Source organism: Cyprinus carpio, chromosome A9 (genome assembly GCF_018340385.1).
Source record: "Cyprinus carpio isolate SPL01 chromosome A9, ASM1834038v1, whole genome shotgun sequence".
Lineage (NCBI taxonomy): Eukaryota > Metazoa > Chordata > Actinopteri > Cypriniformes > Cyprinidae > Cyprinus > Cyprinus carpio.
The window spans coordinates 30,761,923-30,775,135 of NC_056580.1; the positions used below are offsets into that span (position 1 = coordinate 30,761,923).

The window sequence follows — 13,213 nt, forward strand, 5'->3', positions numbered from 1 at the left end:
GTGCTGCAAAATCGTTAAATCTTTAAACCCCGCCCTCTAAAGATATGATTGACAGGTGGAGAGGGTTTCTGATTTTTTTTTTTTTTTTTGTTGCAGTCTAGTTCTGAGATTTCTCACAGCATGTGTTTCACTGATATCTGCCAGGTTGTAGTGAGATTTTATTTGCATTACTGTGTTAAAATTATTGCTTGCAGCACCTTTTAGAGCTCGTATCTGTGTGGCGACGGCCTTTATCTGACAGTAATCTTTCTCAGCCTGAATAGTGTTATTTTAGTGTATATAGCATATAGAATAAATTGTAAAAAGAACATCTGCAGCTTGTAGAATTGCTTTCAATGAAACTGTCTTTTAGGGACTTTTTCTTTTGCTCGTGTACAGTTCTGAATGTACGCTTGCCATCTTCACCCCTCCATGTTTCAAAACATCATTTATGTGACAGTTATTCCATAAAATGCAACAAATTTTATAAAAACCTTAAAAATTTAGATGCAAATATAGTTTCCTTACTCTTTAAACCTCATCAAATGGAACGGCAAAAGAACTGCTTTCCTGAACACGCTCTCCCGTCTGCCATTGGTCAGTCACACAGATAGTCCCGCCCCCAAACTCATGTCATTGGCTGAGGCAGATGTTGACACGTCAGGCCACCTATTAATGACACACATCGACTTTAAAGTGATTTTGTTGTTTTCCAGAAATATGAGATGAGCTGAAATTTCAACTTCCTGTGATTGTAATCTGTAAACAGGAAGTTTGCATACTGTTTCTAATTTCTATATAATAGTGTTTCTCTAACTACAACTCAGTATGCACCATTTGCATAATGATTTATAAATGTTGATAAAGATTTTTGAAGATTTATGTTTTCATTGTCCATTTTTGCTCACTTGTGGTCTGTTTTTTTAAGCATTAAATAATGTATACAGACATTGTTTTTATTTTCCTGAAACAGAAGCTTCACCATGGATCCACAACGCAGTAATAATGAATTATCATCGGTCAATAAGTATATTATTCAATCGTCTGTATAACAGGGTACTGATGGACATGAACATGTTTCAGTCTCGCTCTGAATCATGTTGCTTCTTTAAATCTTTCCTCAAACTTTACACTGAATATGACTGGATTTGGTTTGGCCTCATTGAAAGGCTTGTTGATGGATACTATATATGTAAGAGACTTTTTGCTGCTTTTTCTAAAATTAAATAAACTTAGATTTTACTCATTCGCTCACTCACTTGTTTTTATATTTCATAATGTTTAATATGTATGTTAAAGGAATAGTTGTAAATGTGCTCACCCTCAGTTCATCCAAGATTAGGATGAGTTTGTTTCTTCATCAGATTTGTAGAAATGTAGCACTGCATCAGTGTCTCAGCAATGGATGCTCTGCAGTGAATGGGTGCCGTCAGAATGAGAGTCCAAACAGCTGATAAAAACATCACAATAATCCACAGCACTCCAGTCCATCAGTTAACATCTGGAGAAGACAAAAGCTGAAACAAATCCAGCATTAAGAGGTTTTAACTTAAATACATAGAGTCTATAATCTATAATAACACTTCCTCCAGTGAAAAAGTGTTCTGGTGTGAATCAGGAGAGAAATCTGCACAGATCAAGCAGTGTTTAAACAGCTCTAAACAAATATGTGTCTGGATTCTGATGTGAGAGACAACAGCAGATGCACTTTTTCACTGGAGGAAGTGTTATTATGGATTATGAACTCTATGGTATTTTAGTTAAAAACGTCTTAATGCTGGATCAGTGACAATGTAAGCTTGAGAATGAATTAATGAATTAAACAGATGCAGTGAAATAAAGCTAAAACAGAGTTCAGAAATTCAACGATAGTTCAAGTCTAAGAAGATGAAATGCATTGCACGGACACGAGCGGAGAAAGCAGGTGAAAGTGTTTGTGCAGGTAAGTGTTGCTCTCCATCAGATGCTGTGTGTAGAGACTCTGGAGCTCATCTGAGAGACAGATGGTGGAGCTGCAGCTTGAGCAGTGACTGCGATCGCTCGGTCTGTGGCACCGCAACCATCTGTGGTCACTCATGGACCACAGACACATAAACACCTCTGAAGGGCTGTAATTGGAGCATGAAAACATACCGGGGGAATGTACAGTATACTGTATATGGAGGGTTCAGCATGTGATTCAGTCCTGCACGGTAAAAAATGGGCTTTACTGTATTAATATAAAGGAATTTCAGTATTTTGAATGTTGTACTTCAATGCATTTTTTTATGTTGTGTTGATATAAATGGAAATAATTATTAAACACAGGTTTCAGAGAACTAAATCATAGTTCCTTTTATCACAGAATAATAATAAAGTGGACAAATGGTGAATTTTAAATCTAAATTTTTAGTTTTGTCATGTTTGTAATTTTTTTCTGTTTTCATTTTAATTTTTAAGTATTGGAATTTTTATTTTTTTATTATTTTTCATGTATTTTTTAAATATGCCTAGCTTTTATTATTTTATTTATTAGTCTTTTTTATTTAGTTTTGTTTTTTTAGCATGTAAAGTTAAACGGATGTTGCAACAAGCTGACATAAAAAGTTATTTTATTTTATAATATGTCAAGGTTTCTTTTTTGTTTAAATAATGATTGCACTAACATCTACCATGAAAAACTGCCAACCATTTCTTCATTTGTTTTATTTTTTATTCTCTAATCCAGATGTCTCAAACAAAACATTTGAAACAATTAAAATGTTTTTTTTTTCATGTGTCTTCAATCCTACTTCATTCTGTCATTAGTCTTTTGTGAAAAAAAAGAGAGAAAAATAAAAAATAAACTCAAACTGAAGTTCCTGAATGACATCATCCACAGGAAGTGACATCAAGATTGGAGCTCATACGTCAGTAAGTATCACCAGTGGATCTGATGAATTCATGAATGGTTTGTGTTGTTAGTTGGTTTGTCCAAAACATCCATCCTTTTTGGTGAGATGACACAAATGAGTTTGATTATATATGAAGCTGAGACATGAGACATGACTAACTTTTGCTCTTTATGAACATGCTGCTCTTTGTCTTACTATCAAGTAAATATTGAAGGTTAAGATATTGCTGATGATGTGCAGCTGATGATTGATGCTGATACGAGTCTCGGTGTGTTTGAGCAGCTCATGTTTTCATCAGAACAGTAAGTGTGTTCACTTCTCAACTCTGTTTACTTCACATGCAAATATCTTTCATACGGCAAGTGGCCCGCCGCTACAAACAACACTGCAAAAATGAAGTTCTTCCTCAGTATTTTTGTCATTTTTTCCAGAACAAATATCTAAACATTCCTAAATCAAGTTACATTTACTGGAGAATTAAAATTAAGCTTTGTTTTCTGAAAAAAGTATCAAAATTAAGTGAGTTTTTGCTTAAAACAAGAACAAACATCTGCCATTGGCGTCAGAAAAATCAACTTGTTTTCTCTTATTTTTACCCAAATGCCTTTTTTGTCTCATTTTAAGCATAAACCCCCTTAATTTTGACTTTTTTTTTTTTTTCAGAAAACAAGACTGAATGTCTTAAGTCATTTTACTTCGAAAGTAAATGTATTTAGACTTAATGTTTAGATCTACATTTGAGCATATTTCTATAGTTTATCTTTTTATTTCACTCTATTTCAGTTTTACTTGATGGAAAAAAAGCTCTTCCTCAGCTATTTTTGTCTTGTTTCCTGTGTATATATCTAAACATTTTTAAAATCAAGATACATTTACTTGACTTAGGATACATGAATTAGGATATTAAGTCTTGAGCAATCATCAAAATTAAGTGAGTTTTTGCTTAAAACATGAAACATACCTACCAATCAGGTATAAAATTGTTTTTCCTTTGAATTAAGTTTATTTTCTGACCCACATTTGCCTTTCAGAACGTTTAGATATATTTTTACTGAAAAACGTGTTTTTCATGTTTTTCCAAAGCAGTCACTTCGTGAATTACACTTTGCATGGATGCTTTGCTTCTCGATTATTAAAAAGAGACTCAGTGATATCCTCGTGACAGGCCTGACTCATTCCTGCTACAAAACATCAGCGTTTTCTGTTCTAACCCAAATCAGACAGCAGAATTCAAACACTGTCAAATGAACAGATGCGGTTCTGTGATGTTCTCATCATGATAAAGATCCGTGCATCAGTTTCTGTCTGATTCAGGGACAGACTTGTGCACTTTTCTTGGAAAACGCAAATGCAGAGAAGGTTTCTGTTTTTGTCGAGCCTTATGTAAGCTTCAAAATGCAGCAAAGCAAGACTTTTAATGTGGGACACTGAACTCTGCAGGTTTTAAAATAGTGACCGTTTCCCTTCTGGCCAATTTACAGCAGCTGCAGCTCCTGTGAGGGTCATGGAGACACACGCGGCTCATTACTGCCGGTTATTATTGAATGTACAATAGTGTTCCAAAGAAATAAATCGGATACATTTTTAATATATAAAAATATCTCAAATATGGCCAAAAATATATTTGCTTACATAGGTTTCAAAATATATTTATGCAAATATATTTTCTGACAATATATTTTTTGACCATTTTTTGTATGTTTTTGAAAATGTATTCAAAAAAAAAAAATCTAAATATATATTTTTAAATAATTTAAAACGGTATTTTGCCCTCCATATGTTTTATTCCATACGTTCACATATGTCACATTTGATGAAAAAAACATTTGAATAACATTCAGTAAGGAATCTATTTATAATAGTATATAGTGTGTGTATATATATATATATATATATATATATATATATATGTTTTTGTTTACATAATATATGTATGTATGTGTACACACACATGTATGTATATATTTCAGAAAAATAGGTTGTTTATATATTTAATATCTTTATTTATAATATAAATTATATGAATATAAATGTAGACATATATATATATATATATATATACACACACACACACACAATATAGATATATGTATATACATGTAAATATTTTTCAAATATATGCTGTATATGTGTGCACTTATATATACATAATAAATATACACAGAACATATACATATTATGTAAACAAAAACGTTTATTTTGGATGTGATTAATCGTGATTAATCGTTTGACAGCACTAATATATACAGTATATGCATTTTAAAATATATTCCTGTAAAGGGCTGTAAATTGATTAACATTTATTATCTAATAAATTACATAATGTGGAGATTAATTATAATAATCGCAAATTAAATTTGGCTGTGAAAAGCCGTTATTGTGTCAAATGAAAAATCAAGCAGACATTACAAAAAGTAGCTTCAGAAAGAAATATTTGATTTGATTCAACATAATATTTATCACAAATTTAGACTACACAATGGCATAACATAACATAACATAACATAAAATAAACTAGTGAACATAAAAGAAGATTTTTTTTTTTGAGAAACATCTCAGTATTTTTGTTCATATAATGAAAGTCAAACAGAGTGGTTACCAACAGTCTTCAAAATACCGTATTTTAAGTTCCACAATAGAACGTGACTCATAGAGGTTTGAAACGACTCAAGTGGGAGTAAAAGATGACAGAACTATCCATTTAAGTAATTGAATCATTCATTCAACAGATTTGCTCAGAAACACAGATTCATTCAGGAACGAAAGAAGTGATTTGTTTAAATTCAGAAAAGCATGATAACACAGCATACTACAATTAGGCAAAAAAAAAAGTAAGATTAATATGGTAATATGCTGTTCTGAATTCAGCCAGTGTCTTTATTAGTGAGTCATTCGGTCATTCATTCAACATATTCATTCGGAAACAACTGATTGATTCAGGAGTGATTCGTTGATCCGATTCGCTCAAAACACTGTTTGATTCAAAATATTTTGCTGCATTAAGGTGATTTTTAATACAAATGTTGACCATTTCAGTGTTTAGTGAATCTTTCCTTTGGAGAGTCAAAGTTGTTAATTTGCAGGACAAATGCATCAGTTGATAGCGACCTTGGAAAGTGAATCTCTGACAGTTCGGATGAGTTAAAGGCATCAGTGTTTAGCATGAGGAATCTTGCTGCTGTTCTTGTTTTGCCAGATGCAGTGTTTCTCATTCCGGTCATGATTAGGGCGTCCCTGATGAAATATGTATGAACATTTTCTGTGGACTCTGGCAAAAGCAATTTAATTTGTTTTCTGTGAAGAGCCGAACAAATTATTTGGACCTTGAGAGAAAATGACGCAGCATCGTGTGGATGCTGGAAACACATTATGAGAAGATTCACACTACATGTGTGTCTGTCCTCAAAATGAATTAATTAAAATAAAAGTACATTCAAAATAAATACATTTGATTTAAGTAAATAAATATTTATAATAATAATGATTAACAAAATAAATATAAATTAAATAAATACATTTTAATTTAAAGTATTAGTACATTGATAACTGAATAAATAAAAATGTTTGATTAAATTAATTACTAAAATAAAAAGGAATACAATAACTTGATAATTGAATAAATAATCAAAAACATTTGATTTAAAATTACTAAAATAAATATAAATTTAAAAAGAAATAAAACAAAAATTTAAATAAATAATAATGAATAAAATAAATGTAAAAATGAATAAATAAATAAGATTAAAATTGATAAATTACTAAAATAAACAAATTAATAAAATAACTAAATACATTGATAATTGAATAAATAAACAAGTTGATTAAAAATAAATTACTAAAATAAGTCTAAATTAATAAAACAAAATAAAATTTTATTTAAATAAATACATCAATAAATACAATTTGACGACATTGTAGTGAGAAGAAATGCAAAGGATATAATGTAATAGCAACTAAATATTTTACAAGTAATATTTTATGCGTATTTAAAATATTAATTTTTCACTGAAATTTGATGTTTATAGATGAAAATATTTATAAATATTTATAGAAGTTTATTTATAAAATTGCCTTTTAAATATCAGGATGGGGTCCCTCACATGATGATGATTATATTTGGGTGTCCGTGGCATCTAAAATATGAAAAACCTTGACTTCAAGGAATAATTCACTCATAAATTAAAACTCTGTTATTGTTTACTCATGCTCATCTTGTCCAAAACCATGTATAGACTGTTCTATTCTTGCATTAATGGTATTTTTTTGTTCTTTTTTGGAGCTTGATAATCATGGACTGTTTGTTGAATGAAAAGACATGAAGGAATAATGAAATTTTTTTTTATTTTTATAATTTTTTTGCTGAGCTGTTCCTTTAATTTCTTCCTGTTTTTCTCTCTTGTGAAGGTATCTGTGAGGTTTAATGCATCATGCAGTGCGGCTTCTCCCCGTGATTCCTGAACAGAAGCAATCAGCACTTGGTCATTGATTATGTGTTAGAGTCCACGAGGATGAATCCTGTCAGACGCCGATCATCTGTCACTGCACCAGGGAGGCTCAAAACTGCGTGAGTCACATCTTTAGACATTCATTTGCATGGTATGATACAAAACAAACATTAAAATATGAGGACTTGATGACGCGTAATATAAAGTCTCTTCTGCATTTGATCAAAAATACAGTAAAAATTAGGAACATTATTACAATGTAACAGAGATGTTTCAGCTCAACTGTTTTCAACATTGATAATAATCAGAAATGTTTCTTGAGCAGCAAATCAGCATATCAGAATGATTTCTAAAGATCATGTGACACTGAAGACTGGAGTTAAAATTCAGCTGCGCATCACAGAAATAAATTACATTTTAATATATATTTGCACAGAAAACAGCTATTTTAAACTTGAATAATGTGTATACATTTATATTATTTTACAGTATTTTTATCAAATTAAAGTAGCCTTCCTGAGCAGAAGAAACTTATTTTAAACGTTTGACTGGTAGCGTGTATATTTCTTTGCAATAACATTTATATTTCACATTCGTCAGATGCTTTACATCATGCTTCATGAAGTGCTTGAACAGTAACAAATAGTTCCGCTTCCACATTCAGCTGTCAGGTTCTCTGGTGTGGACTTTCACTCCTGACAGCTGCAGAGAGAGAGAGAGAGAGAGTGTGTGTGTGTGTGTGTGTGTGTGTGAAGCAGAGAGCTAGACCTTGCTGTTTTCAAACCTAACCTCTAACTTTCCTCTCACTGACACAAACAAGAGCGAGCGAGAGCGTCTGAATGCATGTCCGGCGCTCCTATTTTGGGACTGTAACTGTCTGGGAGGAAAATACTCCTCCACATCACCTGTTTTCTGCAGAACCTGTTGAAACTCATTCCAGAGGAATTAAACTGGACAAAATCAATGCGTTGCATGGCGAATACACCTCAGCGGTCAGGTGAAAAACACGATCGTCACCATGATAACAGAATTTGAGTCTCGAGGCCCTGAGCGGAAACACACAGCAGTTAAAAACATTTGATAACAGAATACATCTAGATCCCACTTGTTTGATTACAGGCTTGCAGCATTAACATTCAGAGAGGTGCGAGCGACTGACCTCAGAAGAGACCGTTGTTCTTCTCATTCAAATACCTGCCAGAGTCAGTTAGTCTGAGAAATTACTCTGTCTTTGCTGGAAATATCCTTGACATTTTCTCATATGGAACAGAGTGATCTGAGACGCTTCTGCTCGCCAAAAAGCGCATGTGTGTGAAAAGTGAGAAACTGAAGGAACCACCTTTTATCTAACAGTAGATTTATGTGCTGTTGAACTAAAGCTCATATCACACCTCACAAATCTAAAATTCAAAATCAAAAAACATTCAGAGGGGGCGAAGAGAAGTAGAGAGATTTGATCTAACTTTACTATTTTACATTAACTTGTAGCTAGAACTACAGTAATTCAAACTACCGTAATTCAATTATATATATATATATATATATATATATATATAATATATATTATGTGTGTAATATATATATCTATATATATATATATATATATATATATATATTATATATATATATATATATTTATTTATATATACAAAACCCGATTCCAAAAAAGTTGTGACACTGTACAAATAGTGAATAAAACATAGGAATGGAATAATTTACAAATCTCATAAAACTTATTTTATTCACAATAGAATACAGATAACATATCAAAAAAGTGTTGAAAGTGAGACATTTTGAAATGTCATGCCAAATTATGGCTCATTTTGGATTTCATGAGAGCTACACATTCCAAAAAAAGTTGGGACAGGTAGCAATAAGAGGCCCGGAAAAGTTAAATGTACACATAAGCAGCTGGAGGACCAATTTGCAACTTATTAGGTCAATTGGCAACATGATTGGGTATAAAAAGAGCCTCTCAGAGTAGCACGCAGTCTCTCAGAAGTCAAGATGGGCAGAGGATCAACAATCTCCCCAATGCTGCGGTGAAAAATAGTGGAGCAATATCAGAAAGGAGTTTCTCAGAGAAAATTGCAAAGAGTTGAAGTTATCATCATCTACAGTGCATAATATCATCCAAAGATTCAGAGAAATCTCGAACAATCTCTGTGCGTAAGGGTCAAGGCCGGGAAAAACCATACTGGATGCCTGTGATCTTCGGGCCCTTAGACGGCACTGCATCACATACAGGAAATGCTACTGTTAATGGAAAAATCACAAACATGGGCTCAGGAATACTTCCAGAAAACATTGTGGGTGAACACAATCCACCGTGCCATTCGCCGTTGCTGGTTAAAACTCTATAGGCCAAAAAAGAAGCCATATCTAAACATGATCCAGAAGCGCAGGCGTTTTCTCTGGGCCAAGGCTCATTTAAAATGGACTGTGGCAAAGTGGAAAACTGTTCTGTGGTCACAGACGAATCAAAAATTTTAAGTTCTTTTTGGAAAACTGGGACGCCATGTCATTCCGGACTAAAGAGGACAAGGAGAAACCAAGTTGTTTATCAGCGCTCAGTTCAGAAGCCTGCATCTCTGATGGTGTGGGGGTTGCATGAGTGCGTGTGGCATGGGCAGCTTACACACATCTGGAAAGGCACCATCAATGCTGAAAAGGTATATCCAAACGTTCTAGAACAACATATGCTCCCATCCAGACATTGTCTCTTTCAGGGAAGACCTTGCATTCTCCAACATTACAATGCAGACTGTTATAAAAGAAGAGGGGATGCCACACAGCGGTAAACATGGCCTTGTCCCAACTTTTTTGAGATGTTGATGCCATGAAATTTAAAATCAACTATTTTTTCCCTTAAAAGATACATTGTCCTCGTATAAATATTTGATATGTCACTCTATGTTTCGTATTCTGAATAAAATATTGAAATTTGAAACTTCCACATCATTGCATTCTGTTTTTATTCACAATTTGTACAGTGTCCCAACTTTTTTGGAATCAGGTTTGTATATTATATTAGACATCATTCAGTAGTTTGGGGTCTTTTTTTATTTATTTTTAAGTGTCATTTTTAAAAGCCTCACACCAATGCTGCATTTATTTGATCAAAAATATTGTGAAACATTATTTGAATAAATGTTATATATATATATATATATATATATATATATATATATAATTTGTAATTTGTTAGGAATAAAAGATGCCACATTTTTTAATGGAAATGAAAATTATCAACTTACAGAGGGCTGAATTCAAAGACACTCAAAATTAAAGTGAAAAAGGATGCAGCAGGCTAGTTCATTAAGCTGAAGCAGCAACTCAAAATGGTACTCAGTAGTTTGTATGGCCCCCACGTGCTTGTACTGTATGCATGCCTGACAACATCAGGGCACACTCCTAATGAGACGAAGGATGGTGTCCTTGGGTATTCCCTCCCAGATCTGGACCAGGGCATCACTGAGCTCCTGGACAGTCTGAGGTGCAACCTGGCAACGTCAGATGGACCGAAACATAATGTCCCAGAGGTGTTCTATTGGATTTAGGTCAGGCGAGCTTAGGGGACATTCAATGGTATCAATTCCTTCATCCTCCTGGAACTGACTGCATACTCTCGCCACATGAGGCCGGGCATTGTCATGCACCAGGAGGAACAAGGACCCAATGGGTCAAACCAGTGTAGGGTCTGAACAACGGGTCCAAGGACTCCATCTCGATACCTAATGGCAGAAGTGTGACATTGTTAGCCTGTAGAGGTCTCTGTGTTCCTCCATGGATATGCCTTCCCAGACCATCACTGACCACCACCAAACCGGTCATGCTGAACAATGTTACAGGCCAGCATAAACATTCTCCACCTGCTTTTCCAGACCCTTTTAACATCTGTCACACGTGCTCAGGGTGATGAACCTGCTCTGATCTGTGAAAAGCACAGAGCGCCAGAGGCGGACCTGCCAATTCTGGTGTTCAATGGCAAATGCCAATCAAGCTACACAGTGCCAGGCAGTGAGCACAGAGCCCACTAGAGGACGTCGGGCCCTCAGGCAACCCTTATGAAATCTGTTTCTAATGTTTTTCTCAGAGGCATTCACACCAGGGCCTGCTGGAGGTCATTTTGTAGGGCTCTGGCAGTGCTCATCCTGTGTCCCTCCTTGCACACAAAAGGAGCAGATACAGGTCACTGCTGATGGGTTAAGGACCTTCTACTGCCCTGTCCAGCTCTCCTAGAGTAAACTGCCCATGTCTCCTGGAATCTCATACCAGCTCTTGAGACTGGTGCTGGGAGACACAGCAGACCTTCTGGCAATGGCTACCGCATATTGATGCACCATCCTGGAGGAGTTGGACTGCCTGTGCAACTTTGTAGGGTCCAGGTATCGCCTCATGCTACCAGCAGTGACCTTAGCCAAATACAAAACTAGTGAAAAACAATCAGAAAAGATGAGTAGGGAAAAAAATGTCAGTGGCCTCCCCCTGTAAAACCATTCCTGTTTTGGGGGTTTTCTAATGGTTGCCCATCTAGTGCGCCTGTTTGTTAATTTTATTAAACACCAAAGCAGCTGAAATGAAATTAACAACCCCCTCTGCTTACATAACTGGACCAGATTCAATATCCAGAAAATTTACTTGATGCTACAGTATACTCTGATTAAAAAGTGTTCCTTTAATTTTTTTGAGCAGTGTATATATCTTATATTCTGATGCGCAGCTGAATTTTCAGCATCATTACTCCAGTCTTCAGTGTCACATGATCTTCAGAAATCATTCTAATATGATGCATTTGTGCTCAAGAAACATATTCTGATTATTATCAATGTTGAAAACAGGTGATCTGCACAATATTTTTGTGGAAACTGTGATACATTTTAATTTTCAGGATTCACAGATGAATAGAAAGTTCTAAAAAACAGCATTTATTTGAAATAGAAATCTTTTGAAACGTTATAAATGTCTTTACTGGCACTTTTGATCAAATTAACATGTCCTTGATGATTTTTTTTTTCTCCAACCCAAAACTTTTGAACAACAGTGCATTAAATAAATAAATAAATACATAATTGATTAATTGACAGACAGACAGACAGACAGATAGATAGATAGATAGATAGATCGATAGATCAATCAAATTAATTAAATAATCAATCATTCATTCATTCATTCACTCGTTTGTTTCAGTCATTCATCCGTTCATCTAGTCCTGTTCACAGTCCTCTTCATGTCGTTAGCACATATTAAAGTCTTGTTAAAATGCTTGAACATGAAGCTGTTTGAGAACAACTGATCTTCACTCTGATGCTTTTCAGCCGCTGCCGCCTTCTCTGTGCTGTTAAAACTATTGTCAGATATTACAGATGACATGAACAAGAGAAACACGGCCAGCATCTCACTAAACTTATGCCAGACGATTCTGCTAAAGGCTCAAAGAATGTGTTTGTGTTTCTGCCTTAATAGAGTGATTCATTATTGATTGCTGAGCTGATGCATTTAACATCACATCTGACTTCACTGAACAAATTAAAACAAAAAAAACCACTCAAAAAACCTAACAAATACCAAACAAACAAAACACAACAGCAAACAAACAACCTAGAACACAGTTGCAACAATCTAACAAAGACTTAGCAACAAGTCAGAACAGCCTAGCAACCAATAACTGTAGCAAGCCCCTAGCAACCACCTAGAACACCATTGCAAGATTCAAACAAAGCCATAGCAACCAGTCAGAACACCCTAGAAACCACATAGTTCGCCCTTATGACATTCTAACAAAGCCGTAGCAACCAGTCAGAACACCCCAGCAACCGCCTATTGTAGCAAGGCCCTAGCAACTACCTAGAACATATTTGTAACCTTCTATCAAAGCCATAGCAACCAGTCAGAATACCCTAGCAACCACCTTGT

At 34.5% G+C, this 13,213-nt stretch overlaps 1 long non-coding RNA gene across 1 annotated transcript in view; it reads left to right on the forward strand.

Annotated features, from left to right (window-relative positions):
* Window positions 1-2,962: 2,962 nt before the first annotated feature.
* LOC122146182 overlaps window positions 2,963-13,213 on the forward strand; it is a 59,224-nt gene continuing 48,973 nt past the window's right edge. The window contains exons 1-2 of the long non-coding RNA XR_006160879.1: window positions 2,963-3,154; window positions 7,257-7,416. This is a non-coding gene — a long non-coding RNA (uncharacterized LOC122146182). The remainder of the gene's footprint in view (window positions 3,155-7,256; window positions 7,417-13,213) is intronic.